At 38.1% G+C, this 27,975-nt stretch overlaps 2 pseudogenes; one reads left to right on the top strand and one right to left on the bottom strand.

The window, feature by feature from the left end:
• Positions 1-124: 124 nt before the first annotated feature.
• Positions 125-23,775, top strand: LOC101151448 (G2/mitotic-specific cyclin-B2-like; annotated as a pseudogene).
• Positions 23,776-26,405: 2,630 nt separating this feature from the next.
• On the bottom strand, positions 26,406-26,518 carry LOC115935435 (uncharacterized; annotated as a pseudogene).
• Between the last annotated feature and the right edge of the window lie 1,457 nt (positions 26,519-27,975).

The following is a 27,975-nucleotide window of genomic DNA, read 5'->3' as shown; positions in this document are numbered from 1 at the left end:
ATATTTCTGGTCTCACATGCTCTTCGAGGATCTTGCTACTTCCCATCAAGAAGTGGCGTCTATCCCCTTGTACTAGGGTGGACCTTTATGATTGCCTCAACAAAAAAGGAATAGAGTGGAAGTCATGCTGTGTGACTTCCAAGATGGGTCAACTAGCAGACATGTGAATGAGCCTTCAAATAATCCCAGCCCTCAGCCTTGGAGCGAAGACCAGGGCCAAGCCAGCGCTACAGTGCCCTGTGCGAAATCTGTAATGCAAAGACTCAGTGAGCATACTAAATGGTTGTGTTACATCATTGAGTTATGGGGTAATTTATGACTCAGCTACAGTAGCCAGGTCACTAAGGACGCCAACTTATCAGAAGATTTCATGTAGAAGGAGGGTGTTATAATGAGAAAACATTAGACTAGGACCTGAGAGACTTGGGTTGTAACTGGATTAGCTCATAACTGGCTATGGGTCCTTGACTAAATCATGTAACCTTTCTGGGTCTTAATATCCACATCTGTCAAAGAAGGTATCTGAACTTTTTAGTCTTCTTCAACTTCTACCATTAAATATCTCAATATAGAATATTTAATATTATAAATGTTCTTAAATTGGAAATATTCTGTTTCTTAAGATGCTGAATATCTATTTTTCATCAATGCTAGTCTTGATTTTACAGGGCAATCTTATTTCTGTCATTTCCACATTATTGGAAATAATTTTCCAAAATATTGGTAGTAGAGAATAGAATCATTTTTATCAGCCCAAATTTAGCATAAAATAAGTTAGAAAGCTGGGTAGGCATTTGATGGAGAACAGAGGGTCCCCCAGTCTCAGTTCATGGTAATACATTAACCACTACTCTGATTTTTATATTGTTCAGTGATTTCTGCCCACTATTTTGGGTGTTCTTTGTTAGTTACCACGTAACAAGCTGCCAGAATATGTTTACTGAGATTTTACCGTCTCTGTCTAGATCTAGCAGTTGGAGAATTTTAAGTATACTTTCCAAAGCTAAGTCTGCTACAGGATAAGTAAGGCTGGTTTCTCATCAGTTGCAATTCTCTGAAAGTTGCATTGTTAGGAGGATTCAGCTATTATTCCACATACTGTATTCCAAAAGCAGCTACAGCAAGTGCTTAATACATGCTTTCCAACACACAATACTCCAAGGTCCCTAGAGTGGGATGACTTGGTACAGCTGCCCCAGGTCAATATTCAGGGGACCTAGCTGTTCTGGCAGCTTGTCAGTGACTCAAGGAGCACCAGCTGTTGCCTGTAACGTGCTTGTACCACCCTTGCCGACAACAGTCTTAACCTGCTTTCCCTTCCTGGACTCACCAGAATCAGTGAGTCTCCATTCCCTTTGTATCATAATGCTCCCCAACACAGAACAAAATTAGCAGGCTACTCTCTGATAGGAATTATGTGCTCCCTGAGAAGCAGTTCTTATTTCCTAAATCTGTTTATGATAGTTGTATTTTATTATAATAATGATGTGATTTCATTAAATATTATATAAATCAATAAAATGTGAAGGCAAAAGAGCTGTTTCTATGAAAACAAGTTGAAAGCATCACAAAGTGTGAGTAACACAGCTGCAAAAGATTGTGGAAAAAAATCTAGAAGGATGCTGTGCTCAGATTTCTTCCCATTTCTCTATAAGCTCTCACTCTCCTTTAAAGAAATCCAGACTTTAAATCTTAGTTAATATGTAGGAGTTGTGCTTTATTCAAGAGTGATGTTCTGTGATGTCCTGTGCTCAAAGAAAAGGCCTTGCTGGCCAGGTTTGGTAACTCAGGCCTGTAATTCCAGCACTTTGGGAGGCTGAAGCAAGAGAATCACTTAATCCCAGGAGTTCGAGGCCAGTCTGGGCAATATAATGAGCCTCATCTCTACAAAAAATTTTAAAAATTAGTCAGATGTGGTGGCATGTGCCTGTAGTCCCAGCTACTTGGGGCGCTAAGTGGGAGGGTCGCTTGAGCCCTGGAGGTCAAGGCTGCAGAGAACTATGATCACACCATTGCACTCCAGCCTGGGTGACAGAGCGAGACCCTGTCCCTGTCTCAATTAAAAAAAAAAAAAAAAGAAAGAAAGAAAGAAAGAAAAGAAAAGGCCTTGCCCCTATGTCAAAGGATTGGAAAATTGATGACATATACTTTTTTTTTTTTTTTCAGTTAAAATGTTTGTGGAAAATCGCATTTTTTGACTTGTTGCTTTAACCTACTTTTTAACAGACCAACTCCTGGTCCCACTCCTGAGGGATAAGTTGGCTTGGACTATACATAAATTTGGCTCATCTCTATTTGCTGTTTCACCGCAACAAATAAAGAGCTGCAGGGATGGCCCTTTCTTGCAGCCAAGCTACACACTGCCTCTTTGTGACTTTGTTTCCATATTGAGCTTACTCTTGACATGAGCTTTGGCTTCATGTCCCCAACCCATTCCCCCGTTCACCTTTCAAATTAATTCTAAAGGAATGTGATTTATTCCAGGTTCCACAAACCTCACTGGGATAGCTCCATATAAGCTCATTTACCTTGGGAATTCTCCGCTATCTACCCAAATCTAGGAAAGATCCTCTGCTTCTTGCTCCAAGCAATCATGTAGTACAGCACCTGGTACCTTTCCTTCCTTGATTCAAACAATATGTATTGGACACCTACCATGTGTCAGGCTCAGCACCAGGTACTGGGTATGTAGTGGTGACTACAATGGGCTAATTTCTATTGTCAACAACAGCTATAAGTGTATTATCGACAGAAGAGCAAACTCTTTTTCTCTTTTTTGTTGATAAACTGACTAGAGAGAATTTCCATCGCACTTTTGCCTTGGGAAACAAATTCTTTATTTGGTTTATGTGCTTATGCATGCATTTATATACATATGTACTTATTTGGGTTTCCTGGGGGAAATTAAATGGGCAAGGGCACGTAATATTTTAGCTTAATCCAGAGATTGGCGATCTTTTTTTTATAAAGAGCCAGAGAGTAAACATTTTTGTTTTGTGGGCCATAGGTCTCTATCACAACTATTAAACTATGCCCTTGTAGCACAAAAGCAGTCATAAACAATACATAATTGAATGAGGGTGGCTGTCTTCTAATTTTCCTTACAAAAATAGACAGGAGCTCTAGTTTGTACACCCCTAGAATCTATCGAAATTCCTCAATGGCTCCCCCACTTGCAATTAAACTTGCTCAAGTCCCTCCCCTAAATAAAAATCAAAGAAGCCCACATCACCGCAAAAAGTTGTTTTGTACTCACCAGCTCTCTTTCTGCACTGCTCCTTGACCTTCAACTCTAGATAATCCGACCTCTGTGCTCACCACCTACTAAAATTGTCCTTATCAAGGTCACCGACGATCTCCATGTTGCTAAATCCCTCAGAGACTCCAGGCTTCTCTTTCTTACTCAATCTCTATACAGCTTTCAACACAGCCAGCCACTCACTCCTCCTTCTGGAAATACTCTCCACTCATCTTCTGAAACCTTTCAAGACTGATTTCCTTCCTTCAGCAGGAATACTTGTCAATCATCAAAGGCTCCTTCTCCTCTTCACAAACTACATGATGGAGTTGCTCAGGACTATGTCCTGGGTTCTATTGCTTCTCTCCCTAGGGGACTTCATCTACTCTATAGCTTTAAATGATATCTTTATGCTGGAAACTCCCAAATTTACTTTTTCAGCCCAGATCATTCCCCCATTTCCTTACTCATATATCCAATTGCCCACTTGATATTGCAAGTCTCTCAGATAGATGTCTTAAATGTAAAGTGCTGAGCAAATATGATTGAATAAATACATACATGAGTTTACCTGGTTTCCCAAGCAGAAGCCAGAGCCTAATGTAATGTAATGATTACATTAACTCCTGCCTTTGGCATTCTTTCGCATTACCAAAACGTAAGCCTTCTGTTTCCTAATCATCTCCTGGATCTTTCCCTGGCTCTCTATACCTAATTCTTAGGCTGGTATAGCAGCATCTGTTGCTAAAATACTGAAATACTTCCATATTTGTTTTAAAGAACTGCTGGCCTAAGCTCCTGTTGTGCTGGCTCCACCTCTGGGGTCCACCTGCCCCATCCAGCCTGGTCTAGCAGATGCCTGAAGACTCTGCTCTAGTGCTAAGGCTTGCATCCATTCTGATATCAATGTTTATGCCAAAATAGCTAAGTATTTTAATATTATCCCTGCCTAAGACCACAGTGACTAAAATATTCTAGCACTAGGAAATTATCTTTCACCCAGATTCCTGGAAAAGCTATCTGATATAGTTTGGATGTTTGTCCCCTCCAAATCTCATGCTGAAATGTGATCTCCAATGTTGAAGGTGGGTGTAGTGAAAGGTGTTTAGGTCATGGGAGTAGATCCCTTATGAATGGCTTTATGCTGTCCTCACCATAACAGGTGAGTTCTCACTCTATGAGTTCACACGGGATTTGGCTGTTTAAAAGACACTAGCACCTCCTCCTTCTCTCTCTTGCTCCCTCTCTCACTATGTGATATGCCGGCTTCCCCCTTGCCTTCCACCATGATTGTAAGCTTCCTGTGGCTTCACAAGAAGCTGAACAGATGCTGGCACCATGCCTGTATAGCCTGCATGGTGTATAGCCTGTGAGCCAAATAAACCTCATTTCTTTATTAATTACCCAGTCTCAGGCATTCATTTATAGCAATGAAACAGACAAATACACCATCCAACTTGTTTCCCTACCTCCTGCCTTATTCATCTCCAGACTCTGCACAGCAGCCAGGGTGATTTGTCTAAAATGCAAATTGATGACATCTTTCCTCTATTTAAAATCTTTAAACATGCGTAACTCTCAAGATAAAGCCATAGCTCCTTAATAAGGTTCCCCAGACTTTCATGATCTGACTCCTTCTCATTCTTCAAATCTCACCTCCTCAGAGGTATCATCCTGATCCCATTTAAAGTAAGTTCTTGTTATTGTCTCTTAACAACTTGTTTGTTTTCTTCATTGCATTCATTACAATTTGACATTATTATTGTGATTATTTTTATCTGTTTCCCCAACTAAACAATAAGCTCCCTGAGAGAAAATACCATGTCTATCTTGCACACTGATATTTCCCTAGCTCCTGAATATGGTTAAGTGAATAAATCTGGACCCCTGAATACTGTCTAGCTTCATCTCTTGCTATATTTTTTCTTGGGATTTATGGTTTAGCTATATGCAGTCAACATGTATTCAACAATTATTTGATAATGACTATTCTCGGTTCCCTAAACATTCCACATAGAATACTACCCTCTGCCTGGAATAATTCTGTTTAACCATCATGCCCTTTCACCTTGCAAATTCCTGCTTACCTTCAGGTATCAACACTGTCCTTGCACCTGGACGCCTTGCTTGTTCTTCCATGATAAAATCTTTATACTATAATTTAAATGTCTGTTTCTCTTTCTGCTTTTCTTACCAGATGGTAAGGCAATGGCAATTAAGGCACTACTATGTTATTTTTCACTGTTGCCTCTGAAGCATCTTGCTCAGTGCCTGGCACTCAATAAATAGTATTTAGCAGACAAATTCAATCCTAAAGCAGACATCCCAAAGTTCCGAGAGGGGACCAGTGAACTCATATCCATTGGGGTGGCAAGATTTTTTTTTATTTGTAAGTGGCTACAAAGAAAAAGGTGTTTTTTGTTTTTGTTTTTTCCCCTAAGAATACATTTTCCTTTAGCTGTTTGCTTCTGCAATACGAAGTGACTCCACCTGCAACTTATTGTTTGGCTTTAAGGGCAGAAACTTGTTCATAAATTGCTAAATTTACTTATAGCCTAAGTGAAAAGTGCAAAGTGTAGATGACAAAAAAGATCTATGATGAGAATGGGTTTTGTAATGTCCCAAAAGGACACAACATGATAGCAAGATCCCTTCCTTAAGATAATTTTTTAAAAATGTATTCATTGTGAATTCATGTAATTTAGTTAAAAACAGAACCTCTTTCCTGTACTCATTAATGGCAGTTTTATGGTTTCATTCTGCCGGGCACATAAATATGTTATAATATAAACAAGTCAATGGTGTAATGAATCATTTCAGTCTTATTGTGCATATGTTTTTACTACAAATCTTGGGGAAAAAAGCTATTCACGCTCTGCATTTTTAAATTATGCTAATGTGATTAGTCATTATGGTCCTACTTATTCTTTATGATGGATGCAAGATGTTTAAGCCTCGCATAGTACTTGTGAGGGGCCTGATTAATGCTTGAGACCCAATCAAGAAGCTGTTGATGAAGTTCAAATAACATATTAAAAAGTTATATACAACAGAAGAGTTGATTCTTGCTCATATAAGATTACATAAACCAATAAAATAAGTGTAAATTGTATTAATGTACATTTTTATTCTTCCACACACATTTTAGCTGCTGCCATAACCATGGAATGTATTTTGCCAGGATCTGTCCAGGCCACTGTTTTTGAAACGAAAGTGTAAAAATGACAGAGAAAGCTGCTATTAATGTTAAATATAAAAATGCACACACATCCACACCAGCAAACAAGTGTTTTCAAAACCTAGACTTCAAAACAGTTCACCCATTCTTGCATTTTGATGTTGTCATGATCAAGCAAAATGAAAAACAGAAAAGACATATTTTGGTTGGTTATTATGCTGCCAAATCAGATTGTTCCCATTATTGTCTTGCATAAATCCCAAGCTCAGAAGGAGAAGTGGGGAGCCAGAAGAAGAATATGGATATGTGTGTGAAAAGAGCAAAAGAACAATTTTAGAATTTTAAATGAGTCCAAAAATTGAAGACCTGATTAACAATCTGAGAAATAAATTTCAGGAGAAATAAATGTAATATATACTTTATATTCAGTGTTTTTAAAACTTTTTAAGAAGTAGAACCCAAAGAAATCTTATGAATAATCACAATCCATATACGATGGTGTGTAAGGCCGTTCTCGTGTTGAAATAAAGAAATACTGGAGGTGGGGTTATTTATAAAGAAAAGAGACGTAATTAGCTCATGATTCTGCAAACTGTACAGGAGGCATTGTGACGGCACCTGCCTGGCTTCTGAGGGGGCCTCAGGGAGCTTTTACTCAAAGCAGAAGGCAAATTGGGAGCAGGCATGTCACATGGTGAAAGCAGGAGCAGAGAGGGAATGGGCCCAGAAAGAACACACTCACTACCATGCAGACAGCACCAAGCCATGAGGGATGTGCCCCCATGACCCAAACAGCTCCCACCAGGCCCCACCTCCAACACTGGGGATTATATTTCAACATGAGATTTGGGCAGCAACAAATATCCAAACTATTAATACATCAGATAGAATATGAGAAATAAATAAGAATATTTCATAAACATTTCATTAGTTTAAATTTATCATATTTATGCATATCAATGAATTGGAAAAGTAAGACTGTTTTGATATTTCTGTGATTTCTTACTAGTTGCATAGTATTGAGATTTTCTTGACAACAAAAGTAAGCTGTTGGAAATGGTAAAAATATGAGTTTTTAAACAAGTTGCCTTGTAATATCAGGACACTATTCCATTTATAAGTAATGAGAGGGAACTTCATTTGTTCTGAGAGCCACATTCTAGGTTAGTCTGAGACAAGTTGGCATGTTGTTGGTCTCTATTGTAATAATATTCAGTACATGGCAGGCTTGAATGTGCCTGTTTTAAAAATAGCATTCTGTGGCCAGATGCAGTGGCCCATGCCTATAATCCCAGCACTTTGGGAGACCGAGGTGGGCGGATCACCTGAGGTCAGGAGTTCGAGACCAGCCTGATCAACATGGAGAAACCCCATCTCTACTAAAAATACAAAATCAGCCAGGCATGGTGGTGCATGCCTGTAACTCCAGCTACTCAGGAGGCTGAGGTTGCGGTGAGCCGAGATCACACCATTGTACTCCAGCCTGGGTGGGCAACAAGAGCGAAACTCCATCTCAAAAAAACAAACAAATAAATAAATAAATATAAATAGCATTTTAATAGATACAAAATTAGCAAAATTCCAATCAAATGTTTCTGACCCATGAGTCTCCTCAAGGACACAATAGGGTGGGGCAGGGTAAGAACATTGTTCTGGTTGGTTCTCTCCAAGCTGTAGTCTTCTCCACTACACAGGCAGGATTTTAACAACCTATCTGCTAGCCTTCCCTGCATGCCACCCCCCATACTGCCCTGCTGTAGACATAAATGATGTATTCCTTTTGCAGTGTTCTTTATTTCAGTTAGTGGTATCACAACCTTAGGAGCTGCAAACCCCTTCAACTTTTCCTCTTCCTCACTCCTAACATTTAATATCTCCCAAAGATCTACTCATACCATCTCCAAACTATCTATGGAATCTGATCTCTCATCTCCCCTTTGTCCCTGCTGCAACTGCCTCCTGACTGCTACCTGCAGACTTCAGCCTCATCCTATCCCTCCCTGCCAGAGCTTCTGTTCTAAGACACACATTGGATTGGATCATTCCCTTGTTTTAAAGCTGGTAACACTGTCTTGCACCTAACTGGTTAAAGTTAAACCCCTCAGCAACTACAAAAGGCCCTCAATAGCCTAACCCCACCAACCTCCAAACTCCTCTCCTGCTGACTCCTTCAACCCAGGCAACTCTGAACTTATCACACTGCATGCACCTTATCCTTTGCATCTGTCTTCTTTGTGCCTGAAGAACTACTCATCCTCCAGGACCCAACTCAAACACTACCCCTTTTTCAACGCATTTCTTGATTTTCCCAGGCAAAGCAAGTTGTGGTTCTTGAACTTCATTTGTATTACATATCCTTGTAGCATCTGCTCCAATGTTTTGACTGCAATCATCCTCTTGTATGTCTCTCTTTTCTCCCAAATACTATGAACTTTTAGAGTGCAAGTATTGTATCTCATCCATCTTTTTAATCCCAAGCATGTACCATCGTGCTTGATATGTGCCTGAAACATGGTATACTTTCAGTGCATATTTTTCAACTCTTTATTACAGCATTTCATGTGGAGTTTGTTCTTGATTCTTAGAGTAATACACAAACAGAAACCACAATGGCATCCTGTAGGCTGCCTGTTGCAAAGAGCACACGGTAAATTGTCAGTTTCTTTTCTCCTTACTCTAATTTCTCCATTGCATTGGGCATTTAAATCCTTTATCTTCCTCTGAGTTCATTAACATATTTCAGAATTGAATTTTGAAACATCTCTTCTTTATGGTGTTTTCTTTCCAAAATTTACTTATCCTGTCCCCTCTCAGGTTATATGAAACTTTCCTGGTGTTTAGAACCTGAAAGGGAACTAATTTCTCTTCCTAATTTCAGGTCAGATTTTGGGGAATGTGCTCACTTATCATGCTCCAAGATAGAGATTCCCTTTCATTGTGTTTTTCCTGCTACATTTTATCCTTCCCCAAAGAGGTCGTATTGAAGTGATTTGCAGATCTTAGGTCCTCTGCCCCCATGGTCCTTGAACCCTGAAAATGCTAAAGTAAAGCTGGAATTTTAATTATTTTTGTGTATTAATGCTACATGCTACATTCAATAAAAATCATGAGTAAATTTTTACTGAATCATGGGATAGATTCAATCAAAATCTATCCCATGATATTATTACTTCTTTACAAACTCAGTTGCTTATTATTCCTGACCATTTGGATATTTTACAGATTTTATGATTTATTTGCTCCATGATTTTACTTGAAGAGAATTTAATAACACTTACTAGGATGATTGTTCTTCCTCATCCATTCAACCACTCCCACCCCTTTCCAAGGCATAACATTTCCTATTTCCAATCCTCCTCGGGTTTGTAAAAAAAAAAAAAAAAAAATCGCTTGGCAATGGTTCACTAAGAATTGCAATTTAATCCTTTGGAATAACAGGCTTTTCATCTGTGCTCCCTGCAATGATCCGACGATCTGCCACACAATCAGTTCCTTAGAAAAGAACAATGCAACTCAAAAGAAAAGAAAGTGCTGGCAACATGGTAAAGAACATGAGGCCTGTTATAAAATTTGTAAATATAAATTAACCTTGGGAGTAAATGGCATCAAAATATGAATTATTGCTCCTTTTCAAAAGAAGAATTAGGGCATTTTTGGCAGCAAATGCAAATGAACCTGAGTGTCTGTGCTTTTGATCCGGACTGTGTAAACACAGGCTCATAACTAGGTAGTTTAGTGTTTATATTGGTGGAGTCTCTAAAGTTATGCTTACCGACCCAGGAACAATGCAATTTTCAAGAAAGAGCAAACACAACCTTAATTCTTACCTCCCATGGCCCTTGACCTAAGGAGTATTTATCTAAGTTGTTTTGCATCTTGTATTTTAGGGAGCTGGTTATTATTAAAAAATACAGATACAGTCCTATATATCTAAAATGCTACACACACATTTATTTAAATGGGATTAGTCTGTTATAAAATATCCCCCTTTTAAGGCAATTAAAGGCCATCAACAATCTGCATAGCAATTTATCACCTCGTTTTCAGTCATTATCACTGTTAGTCAACCATGTGTTCCACAGCCTAAACATCACTGAGAGTTCACTGGGATTAGTTAGGTGTTTTAAGAGTCATTATCATCACCATTATTACTACAAATCACACCATTTATTTAGCACCAACAATCTGCTGAAGAAAGCAGGTTGGCACAATTTACAGTGGATAAGAAATAGATGCCACCTACAAAAGGAACCTGGGAGTGGGCTCCAGCAAGAATGAGTGAGGGAAGATGACTTAGCACAATCTTTAGGAAAGTGTATGGGGATTATATACTTTCATATCTGGAATGCGGTCTCCTGGAAAGACAAATACTTTGTAAAAATCCTTATGTTTCTCCAGTGGCCTGATCAATAGAGAACTAAGAGAAGTGACCAGAAGATATATTTAAAATGACAGAATTTAGAAAAACTGCTCATGTCTGTGGTACAACATGACTTTTTTTCTGCAAAGCCAATTGAGACTATTACTCTCTCAAGTCAGTCTGAGCCTAAAGTTGGTGTCTGAGTCCCCTTCTCTACCAGCACAGGCTATTATGTAACATCCAGAGGAGTGAGCCAACTAGTCAACCAAAGCAGGGTACAGAGAGGTTGGCAATCTGAACTCAGCCAACAGATTACCACATAATAAAAAGGATGCATTTCCTTCTGATCATTACAAGAAATTTAAGGCTCTACTCTGCCTTATTTGGAACCTACCAGAAGCCAACTCAAATACTCCTTTTTCTTTCTATAAAATGTAAACATTAAAAGTCAAGTGACTTTAACGTGATTATAAACTTTAACTTGGAAACTAAGTTTTTAAGGACAGAGCAGAGGAAGTTTTTATTTTTTATTTTTTTGGGCTTTCATAGAATTGGCCAAAACTTTGAACAAAGCTTAAGGGTGAAAGGAGCCATTTGGTGAAAATGTCTGAGTTCCTGCTTTATATTTTTATTTAAGGATTGTGAAAATTTGGAGTAAAGCAATAGTTCATATCAATAAAAGTTTAATTTATTTTATGTTTATTGAGAAGGAATTAAGTCCAAAATCATCTTAAATTTGGTGGCTAGTGACATCTGAATAACTAATGAAATTAGTTTTCATGAAAATCACATATTTTCTTTACATGAGATGTGATATGATTTTTGACATTTTAAAAGAGCTGTAGGATAAATAATCTATTATTATTGGGGTCAGATTTGTACACATGATAAATATTTGACCTTTTATATATCTTTAGGACTTCTGGTTACAATACTTAATAAAGGTTAAGGGCACTTAAATTTTAACAAGCCCAGATTTTCTACAATGTCTAAAGATTCATAGTACCTTCATTTTACCCCAATTAGCATCTGTACACATAAATATAACTGAGGAAAAAAGAAAAATTTTCCACCTATTTCAGTTTGGTGTTCTGAGTCTGAGATAAGTGCATATTATAGAAAATGACTGCAGGAGAAAATAAAAAACAGTGGCTGAGAGGATATAGAGTCCAGGAATTCTTAAGTATCTGGGAAGATTTTAAAAGTAAATACAAAAAAGAAATTTTGGTGGGCTTTTCCAGAAAGCAAAGTAAGCCAATACATTTTATTACGTATTTATGGTTTTTGAAAATTTTTGTTTTCTACGAACCTACACCAGCTAGAAAAATAATTGCCAACTCTTCCCACAATGACTGATGCCGTTTGTGATGTTGCTACCGGCAGAAAGATTTTCTCAGAAGACTGAAAAAAAATAAAATATAAATATTGTGGTTTTTTATTGTCTTTATGAAAAACTATATTTTTGGCCCTTGGACCTGAGAGATAATTTACATAGCCGATTACAAAAGCTCTCACAGAATGACTGCACACCTGCATTGGGTGAAACCGAAAGAAAAACTCTCTTGTTCAGTAAAGCACCATATGCAAATTGGGGGAATAAAAGGAGCACAACAGCTGGCATGAAAAGAATAGTTTACAGATTGTTAGGGAGCACTGGTCTGGAGGCATTCAGAAGCGTCATCAGGCTGGCAAAAGTGCACTATGCAACTAGGGTAACCTTCAGTATGAAAAAAAAACAGCTTTTAAAGAAACAGGTAAATGTTATTATGATCAAAGTCCAAAACTCATTGGCATTGATAACCGAGCATTGAGCAAAATGGAAACAGCTGTTAACAAATTCATTAAGAGCCTCTTTACATTCCCACCATCAATTGAAAACATATGTTTAATCTGTACTCTCTTTAATTTATTTCAATTATTATCGGTAGAAAAAAGGTAACCTGCTTGAATATCATAAAGATATGTGAATGACATACTTCTTGTATTTCCAGGTCAGGTTGTGCACACCTTCAGTCAACATTTATATAAAATGACAGCAACCTTTGAAGGCCTAGTTCTTCCTTGAGCAAAGAAGTGATTATTCATCACAAAGGGACAGCTAAGAGGATCTTAGAGGCAATGTTGCCTATGGAAAGAGCTCTTGACCATTCATAAGTTCAACTCACTCATCTATTAAATGGGGCTAATAATACCTGTCCTGCACATTTGCACTGTGAACATCAAACCAAATCATAACAGGTGAAAGCATTTTGTGATGTGTAAGATGACAAATAAGTGTAAGGAATTGTGATTCATAAGTGAATTCAATAATAGCTATTCTTAGTTTATAGAAAAGAGAGAAGTCTCAAGTCCCCAAAGAGTTTAATGCAATTATAATTATTTGATCCTTATACTTATTTTGATTAATAATAATATTCAGCAAGAAAGCTGAATTTCCTTTTCAGGCCACCCTCTGCCAGTATTTAAGCTTGCTTTTTATGTGTTTGTGAAACTCACTGAACTCAGCCAAGATTTTAACAGGGAAGTCCCAATGTTGATTAAAATGGCCTATTTTGGCACTTATGTCCTAAATCTAATCGCCAATGACAAGATAAAACGAAACAAACAAAACCAATGTCTCATTCCATGCAATCCCAGAACCCTAAGCTGTTCTCATTCTTGGTCAACTGACCAAAAGACTACCATTTTAGGCAAGAAATTACACAGATCATTGCTCTTCTATGTAAACCTTATAATAACACATTCATAATACACTAGGAAGCAACATCAAAAATATTCAAGGTTCAACTGTGCTTACAGGGTACATTTTGTTATTGTAGCTTTTATTTTTTTCTTTCTAGAGAAATTTACAATTGAGTATCTGGTCATGAAGTTCCTAAAAGCTGTTAGCCATGCAAGTAAGCTTTGAGGTTAGAGGTGGATAAGCCCAGAATAGAACTTCTTTGCCTCAAGGTTTACATGCTTATCATTTGGTAACTAATTTTGCTTTATGTGTGTAGGTGAGTGTGTGTGTGTGTGTATGTGTGCATGTGTGTGTATGTGTTGTCTTTTCCTTTTGAGGGAAGAGGCCCAAGAATTAGTGGGCCTTTTTACAATCAATCTGGATAATAATAATGACCATGTACAATGCTTTCTCCCCCTTTCTGTGGCCACTAGTCTTCAAGTCTTGGGAGTCCCTGACCCCCATTCTGTGTTGTCTTTATGTAAACAGGTGTTCTCACTTTGCAAGCTTAAGGCAAAAGGCCTGGCTGGGCCACTTTGGAGACAATTTTTTCATTTGTAAAATAAGCACTCTTGAGTTAAGGCTTTCAACGCCCCCTTCAGCTCCGAAACACTCATGGCTTGTTAAGCAGCACCTCCAAAGATGACCCAATGTCTTCAGTGTATGAGCTTAATAAACTTGCTCATGAAATTTGAGACCTACTTCCAGCATCTATCATAAAAAGTTTTCCTATCTTCTTTATTGAGTTTTCATTTCTATTTCTACGATTGACAACCATCTAACAACAACAAAAAGCCACAACTAAAATAAAATTTTTGCAAAAGGACATTCAATAAGTCAACCTTATTGGAGCTAATTGTCTACTCTGTGGGAATGAATATGGAGTATTTTTACTGTGAGCAGTTACACTTCAAATGACAAATATTTACTGAGATGATCACTGGAATATCTATTGGTGTCAGAGCAGCAATGCTAATTATTAGCTGGCCACTTAAGCTGGCTAGTATCTACTCTAAACTGTTACTAACTGGCCTAGAATGAACTTCAGTTCCCCTATCTGTAAAGTGAGAACTGGGCCACCGATATAGCTCTTGAAAAGTATTTGTAATCATTTTAAGTCTCAGAGGGTGAATGACCACCTGGGAACATCTGAGATTTTGGGGGACGCATTTACTTTTGGGGCCATTAGAGAAATCATTTAGTACTGCAGCAATGATTTAGTTCTGTTGCCCCAAGGGCCCCGAAGAGTTAACGCACTTCCCATAAAGCTCCTGCCTTCTCTGTAAATCAACAAATTTATCAGATGGTGCTTTTGACAAATCAATTTGCTTGACACAGGTGGGCATTTTACTTCCAACATCTATTATAGAGAGAATACGTTGACTCTTCTTGGCTCATAAAGGAATCAGGGGCCAAACCCCAACAGGCATCTACACAGCACTCTGCATCACAGAGTAGTTTGAAATTATTTATGAAACAGAGTTGTTAAGTGCTGGGACCTTTTACTGCCATTATTGTAGTCTCCGATCTTTAGAAGAACAATGCCAAATGGTGGTGGCAGTTACTTGATAGAGTTGTGATTTTAACATTTCATTATTAATGATAGCTATAGGATGTGAGCACCTATCCACCACCTGTTCTTACCTCCTTCCATCTGGATTCAGACAAAGAGGGACATTAAAGAAGGTGAATCCTACTTATGTTCTGGATCTGTTCTTCTTGTCTCCTTAAGCAGCATTTTGATCAAATATTACTACTCCCTCCTGAGTCATCAATTTTTTTGCTACATTTTTCTCCTAAGCCATGTGAAAAACTCCAATCTTAAATAAATCATGTTCTACCTGGATTTTACGGCCTTCTTTGCTCTCTCCATCTCTTTCTTTTCTTTCTTTGCTATGTCTGGGAAAGAGAAGTTCATACTTACTGTCTTGGCTCCATCACTCATTCACTCCATGGCCCCTGTAGCCTTCTCTGAATGTGGGTCTATCTGTTTTGTTTATTTTATTTTTGAGACAGAGTCTGGCTCTATTGCCCAGGTTGTAGTGCAGTGGTGTGATCTCGGCTCACTGCAGGCTGTTCTTCCCGGGTTCAAGAGATTCTCCAGACAGCCTCCCGAGTAGCTGGAGTTACAGGCAGCCCCCACCACGCCTGGCTAATTTTTTGTATTCTTAGTAGAGACAAGGTTTCACCATGTTGACCAGACTGGTCTCAAACTCCTGACCTCAAGCGATCTGCCCACCTCGGCCTCCCAAAGTGCTGGGATTAAAGGCATGAGCCACCGTGCCCAGCCTGAATATGGTCACTATTTATGACAGCCTAGGTCCTCCACATTTTCAAGAACCTATAAAATGTTTGAAAAAAAATGTTTAGAAAAACATTTTAGAAAAATTAAAAATTGACTGACTCAAATACAGAAGAAAATAGAACATTTTAATTTGTAATAATTTCAAAGGGAAAAAGGTTAATCTCCTAAATTTTTATGACATAAATTTAATATGGAGTTTGGTGCATTTTAATGTTTGCTGTAATATGTGGTTGGATCTTCAGAAACCACTGTGTTCAGGATCTAGAAGAGTTTTAAATGACCCTGATAAGAGATCTAATTGCCAAATCCAGTGGGCGATTTTTAATCCTTATTAAAAAATGAAGCAGCATTGGATAATGTTGACCATGCCCTCCTTTCTCCTCCCTTGGTTTCTGTCATATCACCATCTCCTAGTTTTTAACCAACTTCTTTGAGTACTCCTGCTCAGTCTACTCTGGGGTTTTCTTCTACACCCAGAATTCCATCTTGGTTGTCTTTTCTTGTTAAATGTTTTCCTTGACAATCTCATCCACATCCAGGTTCCATGCCCATTTATATTCTAAGCTCCATCACCGTCTGCACTGGCAGTTCAACTTCAACAGCCCCTGCAAGTCTGCTCCTCCTTTCACAGATCCCGAGTAAATGGCACACTATTAATTCAATGGCTCAATCCAGAAGTTTGGGAGTCATCTTACATTCTTTTTTTTTCCCCTCTCATCTTATAGTCAATCAATCACCAATTCCTGTCAATTCGATTCCTGCAATCTCTTACATCTGTCCACTTCTCTTCATCTATTAACAGCACAACTCTGGGCCAAGCATGGTGGCTCACATCTGTAATTCTAGCACTCTGGAAGGTCAAGGCAGGAGGACTGCTCGAGCTCAGGAGTTCAAGACCAGCCTGAGCAACACAGCAAGATATCATCTCTCCAAAAAAATAAAAAAATTAGCCAAGTGCAGTGGCATGCACCTGAAGTCCCAGCTACTTAAGTGGCTGACGCCGGAGGACTGCTTGAGCCCAGGAGACCAAGGCTACAGAGAACTTTAATCATGCCAATGCACTCCAGCATGGGTGGCAGAAAGAGATCCTGTCTCAAAAACAAAAAAATTCACAACTCTGATTTTGTCATACCCATGCTTAATCTCTTCAGTGGCTCTCAATGACCCTGGAATGAAGTCCAAAATCTGATCCTGACCCTCTCCATGAGCTGGCTGCTGCCTCCTCTCCGTCTCATTTCCACCCATTCTTCCATTAGAGAGTACTTCTTTGAATCTCCAGATCATTTCCACAGCACACCACCACCTGCCACCATTACATTGTCTTTGCACTATGGGCCTCATCTTCTGCAATTTCCCATCACACTTTTAATTACTTGCTTAATGTCCATTTTCCCCAGTAAAAAGAGTGCTTAATATTTGTTGGGTACTTTCTATGTGCCAGGAAGTTTTACACATATTATCTCATTTTAATCACAACAGTAACTATGAGGTAGGTTCTATTATTACTCCAATTTTAAAGCTAAGGAAACTGAAGCATTGAGAAATTGAAGGCCATACAGCTAGTATGGAGTAAATTAAAACTAAAACCCAGGCAGTCTACATCCAGGGCCCATATCCTATCCACAATTAATATTGCTTCAGTGGCCAGGCGCCGTGGCTCATGCCTTTAATCCCAGCACTTTGGGAGGCTGAGGCGGGCAGATCACCTGAGGTCTGGAGTTTGAGACCAGCCTGACCAACATGGAGAAACCTCGTCTCTACTAAAAATACAAAATTAGCTGGGCATGGTGGCACATGCCTGTAATCCCAGCTACTTGGGAGGGTGAGGCAGGAGAATCACTTGAACCCAGGAGGCAGAGGTTGTGGTGAGCCAAGATCGCACGATTGCACTCCAGCCTGGGCAACAAGAGCGAAACTCTGTCTCCGAAACAAACAAACAAACAAAATATATATATATATATATATATATATATATATATATATATATATATATATATATTGCTTCAGTGAAACAGTAAGGTCTACAAGGGGAGGGGCTGAATCTTATGTCTCCAGAGCCTAACACAGGATTGGCACAGAATGGGGGCCAACATGAAATTACTGAAATAATAAATACAATTCAATTCTTAGATTGGCATATAGGGTCCTCCACAATCTTACCCTGACCTACCTCTCCAGCCTCATATCCCAGTGTATCTGTCCCTCCTTCCCCATGCCCTATCTTCTAGCCATATATGCATTTCCAAGAATAGGCCATAGTGGTTCACACCTCTGACTTTTGTATATTCATAATTCACCCACTCCATGTGTTCATTCACTCACTTATTATTCATTCATTTGCTAAACACCTACTGAATGCCAGGCAGACAGAAAAGTCCTATGATAGACAGATGCTATAGGAACACAGAATAGGGATATTAAGGGGTTTGGACTAAGGAGTCAAGAACATCTCCCAGGAGAATTAACATTAAAAGTGAATTTCATTTCCCTAGCATGTGCACATCTGCATGGCAAGCCCTTATTCATCTTTTGGACTTCACTCAAATGTCTCTTCCAGGGCTCTCTCCAAGGCAGAACTTGCAGACATTGTATTGCATGTGACCTCCCCCATCACCCCATCAGACTACGAGATCCTCTTAGCCTCTTGGTGCGTATCATGTCAGTACAGTGGGTTCCTGGCACAGAAGAGGTACCCAATAAAGAACTGATGAATGACCAAATAAAATAACGGTCCTTTTTGTGACAATACTCCATTTGAACTCATTGTAAATATCTTTGCACTTACCTGAAACCATGGAATTGAGGCTTCTGTTCATTTACAGAATAGATATATTCTTCACATATAAATGAGAGAGATTAGGGAACACCTAGCACCACTATATCATTTTATTTTAGACATGGATATATAAATTATGTAAAATAGCAATGTAAACATATACACACACACTCATATACTTTTGTCAATTTAGTGACTGATAACTTGAAGAAATAAGAATTCCCACTATAACGCATATTCTCCTGAAACCTTTGGGCACTATGGAGAACACTACATGACAGAATGCTAGTATATTTTCTGAAAGACAAGATGATCCTAATGATTTCCTCATCAATGAAAAAGGACTTTTTCATTATTAGAAATGAGCCCCAAAGGTTAGGCTGCTAATGTGTTTTTGTATACGTGTGCAAATAAATGCCATAAATAACACTTTGGACTAACATCAAAGCACACTTCTGTCTCACTGCTCTTCTTTTTGGGGTGGACATTTGAAGAGGTTCTTTGAAAATTATAACGAGATACAAACTTACTCCAATGTCCCCTTCTCTACTAATACATGAAGGGCAGCTGTGACTGGCTTTCAGTGGACCAAAGCTCTTACAGGAGTTGCTTAGGGAGAAGCCTCACATTCTGCAATCCTGTTTCTGTTTGAATGTGTAAACCTGAGCTACCTCTCCCTCCACTCTCTCCTGCTCTCCACAACTCTCTCCCTCTAGATAGGTTTCTAGTCTGTCCAGTGAGTAGCTGGAACTACAGCAGGAGTCAGTAAACTTTTTTGGTAAAGGTCAAGATAGTAAATATTTTCAGCTTTGGACCACATGGTCTGTGTTGCAACTATTTAACTCTGTTACTATAGTGCGAAAGCAGCCACACAGAATATGTAAACAACGGGTACGGCTGTTTCTCAATAAAAATGGGCATGCCTATTTTCCAATAAAATTTTATTTATGAAAACAGGTGGTGGGCCAGATTTGGCCAGAAGATCATAGTTACAGACTCCTGGACTAGAAATATTCTAGGATCCCTGTTAGCTTTTCTCTGCCTTAGTATTCAATTTTCATGAGTCTGTGAGAGTTCACAATTGGGAGACAGCTGGAAAAAAAGAGAAGCATACTTTGAAGAATCATTGGCTGTGTGAAATTACTATATTTGACTTATCTTTTCACTTGGAGTCTTTTAACTTTGTAGCATAATGCCCCTATTATATTTAGCAATTAGAGTGCCATCACAAAGTAAAATGTAAAACCATTATTCCTTGAAAAGAGAAAAGGCTTGTGGTATGAAATGATGCATGCGAGGAGTGTAGGTGATAATTTACTCATATAATCATTTCTATTTCTGTTCTATGGCAAGTATTTCTGGAGATGGCTCAGATGGCAAGGAGATCTTTAAGACGTGCATGCCATAATTAACCTTTTTGTGTGTTCTGATACAAATATCAATAGTTTTTCCTCCTTTAGCACTTTTAACTTTACTTATGGTGTATAGAAATGATTTGAAGAATAATCATTATAAGGGAAAAAATGCCTTTATATCTTGGGTTTAAAATAAAACATGTATAGTCTTCCTATTATTTTTACTTTATGGATAAGTTCTAGACACTGAACATCTGCATTTCTTTTTCCCTCCTTGCAAAGGAGGAGCTAGCCCAGCCAATGCTTCTGTAGGATGTAGATCCATGATGTACGAAGTGCAGTCTCTGGACTAGCAGCGTCAGTATTTGCATCAGCATCTACTGGAAACTTGTTAAAAATGCAAATTCTCCAGTGCCATCCCAGACCTGCTAAATAAGGAACTCTAGGAGTGGGCCCAGCAGTCTGTTTTAGCAAGCCCTCCAGGTGATTCTAATGCCTGCTAGAGTTTAAGAACCACTGGTATAGATTAGATTATTACCTTACAGAAGCACAAGTTAAAGGGAAGACCTGGCCTCATATAATCAGCAGAATGACCTTAGAGCTTGGACATTCAGAAGGCACAGAATACAGGCAATAAGCCTATAACTACATTACAAGAAGAAAAAGGACCTGAGAAAGAAAAACAAAGGGAAGAAGGGAGACATAGAACTTGAATGAGTAGGAGGAACTGGAAAACTCCAGGGTTCCATTTGCAGCTGTGGCTACAATCCTCCATGATTTGATGGGTGAGGACTGTGCTAGGTGAAGGGAAACAGAAATGAAGAGAACAGTCTCTCCATCCGTAAAGAATTCACAGTATTAGAGTGGAAAAAGAGAAAAATGGCTCCCTTGAGAATTTACAATAGACCTAATATTTTAAGTCAAAGGAGGCTGGGTGCGGTGTCTCATTCCTGTAACCACAGAACTTTGGGAGGCCAAGACAGGAGAATCATTTGAGCCTACAGTAGTTCTGGACCAGCCTGGGCAACAGGGCAGAACAATGTCTCTACAAAAAATACAAAAATTAGCTGGGCTTAGTGGTGTGTGCCTGTGGTACCAGCAGCTTGGGAGGCTGAGGTGGGAGGATGGCTTGAGGCCAGGAGGTTGAGGTCACAGTAAGCCATCATGTCGTCACTGCACTCCAGCCTGGGTGACAGAGTGAGACCCTGACTCAAAAGAAAAAAGGATCAAAAGAGAGAGGTTGGACATCAGGAGACATAGAGGCAAGATGAAGAGAACAAAGAAAATAGAAGTTATGAGGATAAACAGAGTATTAAAAAATTTTATTTGTACTAGAACATAGAACATTTAGGAAATTTGTTCTTTTAATTCCTCCAATTACTAAAAGGTGAGCTCTGCTTTGATTTGGAGATAAAAATCCCTGACTCATTGCTTCACTGGACAGAACCACAGGAGAATTGCAACCAAAAGCCTTTCATTTCCTTACGATGCTTATCGCCAGCAAATAGCTATAGTAACACACTGACATAAACCATTAAGCTATGTATGGGTCGGAGCTATTTAAAGAATGTTTGCTTCCCCACCCAACCCCATTCTTATGTTGAAATCCTAACCCACAATGTGATGGTATCAGGAGACATGGCCTTTGAGAGGTGATTAGGCCATGAGGTAAGAGCCCTCATGAAGGGGATTAGTGTCCTTAGGAATAAGAGACCCCAGATAATTCATTTGCCCCTTCCACCATGTAAGGGTGAGAATGCAGCTATCTATAAACCAGGGACAGGCCCTCGCCAGACACTGAATCTGCTGATGCCTTGATGTTGGCCTTCCCAGCCTCCAGAACTGTAAGAAATAAATTTCTGTTGTTTATGGTATTCTGTTATAGCAGCCTTAATGAACTAGAAAAATAAAAAAGAAAACAAAACAAAACAGGAACATGTTCTTATGGTAACACAACCTGGTCATTTTTCAAGTCCTGCCACAGAGTATCAATCTTGGAGCCTCATCATAAAATCATTTTTGGGTTCCTAAGGAGAATGTTATAGGTGAGACAGTGCTATTAAAAAAATAACACCAAATCAAAGATCATAGTGTTTTCTGGAAGATTTTTAGAAGTCATCTTTTCAAAACAGCCTCAAATGTTTTAAAAAATGACTTCACTATTTTAGTAATATATATATATATATTTTTAAATTCAAACAATACAGAAAAGCACAAAGAAAGAAGTAAATTACTTCCCAAAGTAAAGATTACTAACATTTGGTGAATAGAATCCATAAATACAAATAGAAAGCTAGACAATTAGGAACAGTTTCAGAGAGAGAGATCGTATGGTACATGCTATTTTTTAAAACAAAATTTTTATTTTTGAATAATTTTAGGTTTATGGAAAGGTTGCAAAGATAATACAGAGCGTTCTAGAGCTCTCAACCAACTTCCTCTATTGCTAACATCTTACATTACTATGGTACATTTGTTACAACTAAGAAACCAACACTGGTACATTACTATTAACTAAATTCCAGGCTCTTTTTAAATTTCACCAGTTTTTCTACTAATGTCCTCTTTCTGTCCCAAGATCCACATTGCATTTAGTTGTCAGGTATTCTATTAGGACTCTCCAAAGAGACAGAACCAATAGGATAAATGGGTATATGCAGAGACAGAGAGAGAGACGGGAGTTAATTCTAAACCTAAGAGTCATGTGACTATTAGGCATTCCATTTTAGAATAAATTGGAAATAGAGTTACAGCCAGAGCAGCACAAGTAGCTAAGAAAGCTCAGAACACCAAAGTGCCAGTTCAACCCAGGGAAACAACAAATGTCAACAAACTGAAACCTACTGCTTCTGTGAAACAGTACAGATGGAAATGTTGGCTCCAAAGTGTCCTTCTCCCATACCTGAGGATGCCTCCATGAAAGAAGAGAACATCTGCCAAGCTTTTTCTGATGCTTTGCTCTACAAAATTGAGAATATTGATAACAAGGATTTGAATAACCTTCAGCTCTGCAGTGACTATGTTAAGGATATCTATCAGTACCTCAGGCAGCTGGAGATTTTGCAGTTCATAAACCCACATGTCTTAGATGGATGAGATGTAAATGGACATAGGCATACCATCCTGGTAGACTGGTTGGTGCAAATCCACTCCAAGTTTAGGCTTCTTCAGGAGACTCTGTATGTGTGTGTTGCCATTATGGATTGATTTTTACTGGTTCAGCCAGTTTCCCAGAGGAAGCTTCAACTAGTTTGGATTACTGCTCTGCTCTTGGCTTCCAAGTATGAGGAGATGTTTTCTCCAAATATTGAAGGCTTTGTTTACATCACAGACAATGCTTATACTAGTTCCCAAATCCAAGAAATGGAAACTAATTTTGAAAGAACTGAAATTTGAGTTGGGTGGACCCTTGCCACTACACTTCTTAAGGCAAGCATCAAAAGCCGGAAAGGCTGATGTTGAACAGCACACTTTAGCCAAATATTTGATGGAGCTCACTCTCATTGACTACGATATGATGCATTATCATCCTTCTAAGGCAGCAACAGCTGCTTCCTGCTTGTCTCAGAAGGTTCTGGGCCAAGGAAAATGGAACTTAAAGCAGCAGTGTTATACAGGATACACACAGAATGAAGTATTGGAAGTCATGCAGCACGTGGCCAAAAATGTGCTGAAAGTAAACGAAAACTTAACTAAATTCATCGCCATCAAGAATAAGTATGCAAGCAACAAATTCCTGAAGATCAGCATGATCCCTCAGCTGAACTCAAAAGCCATCAAAGACCTTGCCTTCCCTCTGATGGGAGGGTCCTAGGCTGCAGTGGCCCCTGGGAATGTGTGCTTCATTTTTGCACTTTTTCTTACTGGTTTAGAACTCTTAATTTTATACATAGTTCTCTGGTCTGTTTCATGAAAACTCTTCTCAGACGAATTTTCTAAATATATATTGAGGAAAAATAAAGCTACTGGTTTTTCTTAAGGTAAAAAAAATATATATATATATACCAATTTATCCTACTAGAGAGATCCTAAAAGAGATTTATTATAAGGAATTGGCTCATGCAATTATGGAGGCCAAGAAATCCCAAGATCTGCAGTTGGCAAGCTAGAGACCCAGGGAAGGTGACATGTATTTCCAATCTGAAACTTAGCAGGCTGGAAACTAAAAAAACAGCCAATGTTTCAGTTTCAAGTCCAAAAGCCAGAAAGAAACTGGTGTCCCATCTCAAAGCAGTCAGGCAGGAGGAGTTCCTCGTTACGGAGTCTTTTTGTTTTATTCATGTTGTCTTCAAAGGATAGGATGAGGCCCACCCATATTATGGAAGGCACTTTGCTTTACTCAGTCTGCCTATTCAAGCATTAACCTCATCAAAAAACACTGTCACAGACACAGAAGATTAATGTTTAACCAAATATCTGGCCACCGCGTGGCCTAGCTAAACTGATACATAAAATTAACCATCCCAAGTATACATACTATTTTCAATCTATTATGTTAATATAATATCTGACTTGCCAGATCATGCCGTGTCACCCTTCACTTTAAATGCGCAAGCAGATAGCTCTTTAGATGCCCTATACTTCTGTCCCCACCAGTTCAGCTGGAAGTTTTCCATGATTCAATTTGGATGTTTGAACCCAAACCTTTTTTAATTATATAATTTAAATAAATGTTAAGAAAACTGACAAAATATAAATGCAAAAAGAACAAATTTTTGTTTCCATACAAACTAGATTGAGTATGTTAGAAAGACTGGATAAATATAGGGTGATTAAAAATTTGCTTTCGGGGTGGGTGCAGTGGCTCATGCCTATAATCCCAGCATTTTGGGAGGCCAAGGCAGGAGGATTGCTTGAGCCCAGAAGTTTGAGACCAGCCTGGGCAACACAGCGAGAATCCTTCTCAATTTCTTTTTTTTTAAGTTTGCTTTCAAAATAGCTGTGAGCATGACGCATGACACATAGGGGGCCGGGGGAATCTAGGAGGATTCTACACTCAGTTCCTTTCCAAGTGTCTTGTTTCATTTTTTAAAAATTGAAACTGATAATCTTAGAGAGTAGTAGGTAATTCATGCAAAAAAGATGGTGAGGGGGAATTCCAATCAGGGGACCACTCTCAAAGAAAAGATCTTGGCCCCAAATTAAAAGATTGGCAAATGGCAAATGACTATATATAATTCATGTTAAATATGCCATTGGGGAATGTATTACTCTGTTTTCACACTGCTAATAAAGACATAGCCAAGACTGGGTAATTTACAAAGGAAAGAGGTTTAATTGACTCACAGTTCCACGTGACTGGGAAGGCCTCACAATCATGGCGGCAGGCAAAGGAAGAGCTAAGTCATGTCTTACATGGCAGCAGGCAAGAAAGCTTGTGCAGGGGAACTCTCATTTATAAAACCATCAGATCTCATGAGACTTATTCACTACCGTGAGAACAGTATGAGGGAACAGCTCCCATGATTCAATTATCTCCACCTGGCCCCGCCCTTGAAACATGGGGTTTATTACAATTCAAGGTGAGATTTGGGTGGGGGACACAGCCAAACCATATCAGGGAAGATGAAAAAGTGCTGGAGATGGAAAGTGGTGATGATTGCACAACAATGTGAATGTAAGTAATCCCATGGGACTGTATACTTTAAAATGGTTAAAATGGTAAATTGTGTGTTACACATATATTATCACAATAAAAATATGCAAAGTAACTGTGTATTTTTTCAGATTCCTTGTTTCAACAAATACTTTTTTATTAATGAAAATTGTTGCATTCAATAAAGATGCTTATTCTGTATTAAGTTTATTTTTATTTTAGTTTAATAGGAGAAAAGGACACCAACATGAAGCTGAATGAATTTCAGGTAAATTATTCCCTTTTGAGATTTTAAGAGATTTTAATTCTCTAACATTGCTCTAAATTTAATAGGAAAGATGTGAAAACCTGTAAGAAGTTAGAGCAGTGGTTCTCAATCCATGGCAGTGCCAATTCCCTAGGGTGCATCTAGAAATGCATGGACATGTTTTTGGTTGTCACAATTATGAGGATCCCGGCATTCTCCAGAGATGTCAAACATCTTATTATGTACCTGACAGACCTGACATCAAAACATACCCAACCAAAATGTCAATAACTCCCCCAGTGACTCTGGGGAAGAGTCAATGTATGTTTTATTTTTATTTTTTCTAATAAAATCCAATCTGGGATTCAAAAGTTTATTAGAATAAAAATATATGTCTATTACAGTTATTTCACATAATTTGTAGATTTTACCACCATTCATTTTTAAATGATTTTAAAGTTCATACTGTAAATATATGCACATTTATAAACAAATCTTAAATTACAAAATTTGCAATGTATCTATTAGATATTGAATATGAAAATTTAGGATTGGCAACTGATAGTTATATCCTACTGCACTTACTATTTCTAAGACATTTTAGAGGGGAAAAAGATTAATTCATTTTAAATGAAAAATATATTTCACAAATTTGTGTATCACCCTGTGTGTGCAGGAGCTATGCTAGCCTTCTCTGTATCATTCCAATTTTAGTATATATGCTGCAAAACCAATCAACATATTTTAAAAATTATATTTCAATTTTTTACAATATCTGACAACTTCCTTATGAAATTTGATAAAAGAGACATCATTTCACTTTCTTCCTCCTCTCTCCCTCTTCCAAATGCATTTTGTTCGTTATATTATTCTTCATAACATCTGGGTTTTTAACATTTACATCTTGTTCTGAAACCGTAATTCAAACCACTGTTTACTCTTCATTTCTATTTTAAATAATTTGGTGTTCATCATCTAACTTTTCTGTGCCTGGCTTCTCCATTTTTATATTCTTTGATTCGTCTACTTAGTTGCCTAGATTTTATTATACAAAAGTTTTAAATTTACTTATTTTTATTCTATAAAAGGCTCATGGATTCTTATTTCTTTACATTGTTTAATGCTTACTATCCATCTGTTGCATTTATCCTTAGGAGGATAATTTGGGCTTAAAATTTTAAAGCCATTCACTGTCTTCCTCATAACTTTGTAGATACTGCTGCATTGTCTTTGGCTTGGAAGATGGTGTGGAGACATCTGGGGTCAATCTTATTCTCTCTTTCATAAGTGACTTGTTTTTTGCCAGTATACCCATACTACTATTATTTTTAAAGCATTTCCTTTTATTATCTCAAATGTAATATATTTGATACCTATACATGATTAAATATAAAATATGTAAATTATAATCAAAATAAGATTTCAGCTTTTAGATAATTACTCAACTGAAGAACTAAAAGAATCCCCAATAGCACTGCATCTACCTATGGATTCCTCCTCTGTCCCATGTGCCTCTTCGCCCCCTGAGGCAGCAACTTTCCTGTATGGTTATCCTTCCTTTCAATATTCATATGGTTTTGTCATGTAAGTATGTATTCCTAAAAAATATACAATATTATTTCATTTTGCTTATTTTTAAGTTATACAGAAATGGTATAATATTATATATTGTCTTTTGGAACTTTTTTCATTCAACTTACTATTTAAATTTTTAAAGACTCATGTTGCATTGTGTTACTATAGAGTACTCATTTTTAATAGCATTACTGATACATAATTTAAATCATCAAGTTCACCTGTTTCAAGTATCTATTTTAATGGCTTTCAGTGTATTTACAGAGTTGTGTATTCATCATCATCTTCTAACTTCAGAGTATTTTCATCACCCCCAAAAGAAATCTTGTGCCAACTGGCAGTCATTCCCAGTATCCCTCTCCCCTGCTTCCCTATCCCCTGGTCTGACTTTCTGTCTTTATTGATTTGCCTCTTTTAGGCATTTCATGTAAATGGAATCATTAAATATGTGATTTTCTTTCATTTAAAATAACATTTTGAGGTTCTTCCATGCTGCAGCATGTATCAGTACAATCATGCATCACTTAAGAACAAGGATATGTTCTGAGAAATAAAGTGTTAGGCAGTTTCATTGTTGTACAAACATCATAGAGTATACTTACAAAAACCTAGATGGTATAGCC

The sequence above is a fragment of the Gorilla gorilla genome, chromosome 6 (assembly GCF_029281585.2).
Source record: "Gorilla gorilla gorilla isolate KB3781 chromosome 6, NHGRI_mGorGor1-v2.1_pri, whole genome shotgun sequence".
NCBI lineage: Eukaryota > Metazoa > Chordata > Mammalia > Primates > Hominidae > Gorilla > Gorilla gorilla.
The sequence above is the reverse complement of the archived record's forward strand: the minus strand, read 5'-3'. Positions and strand labels throughout refer to the sequence as shown.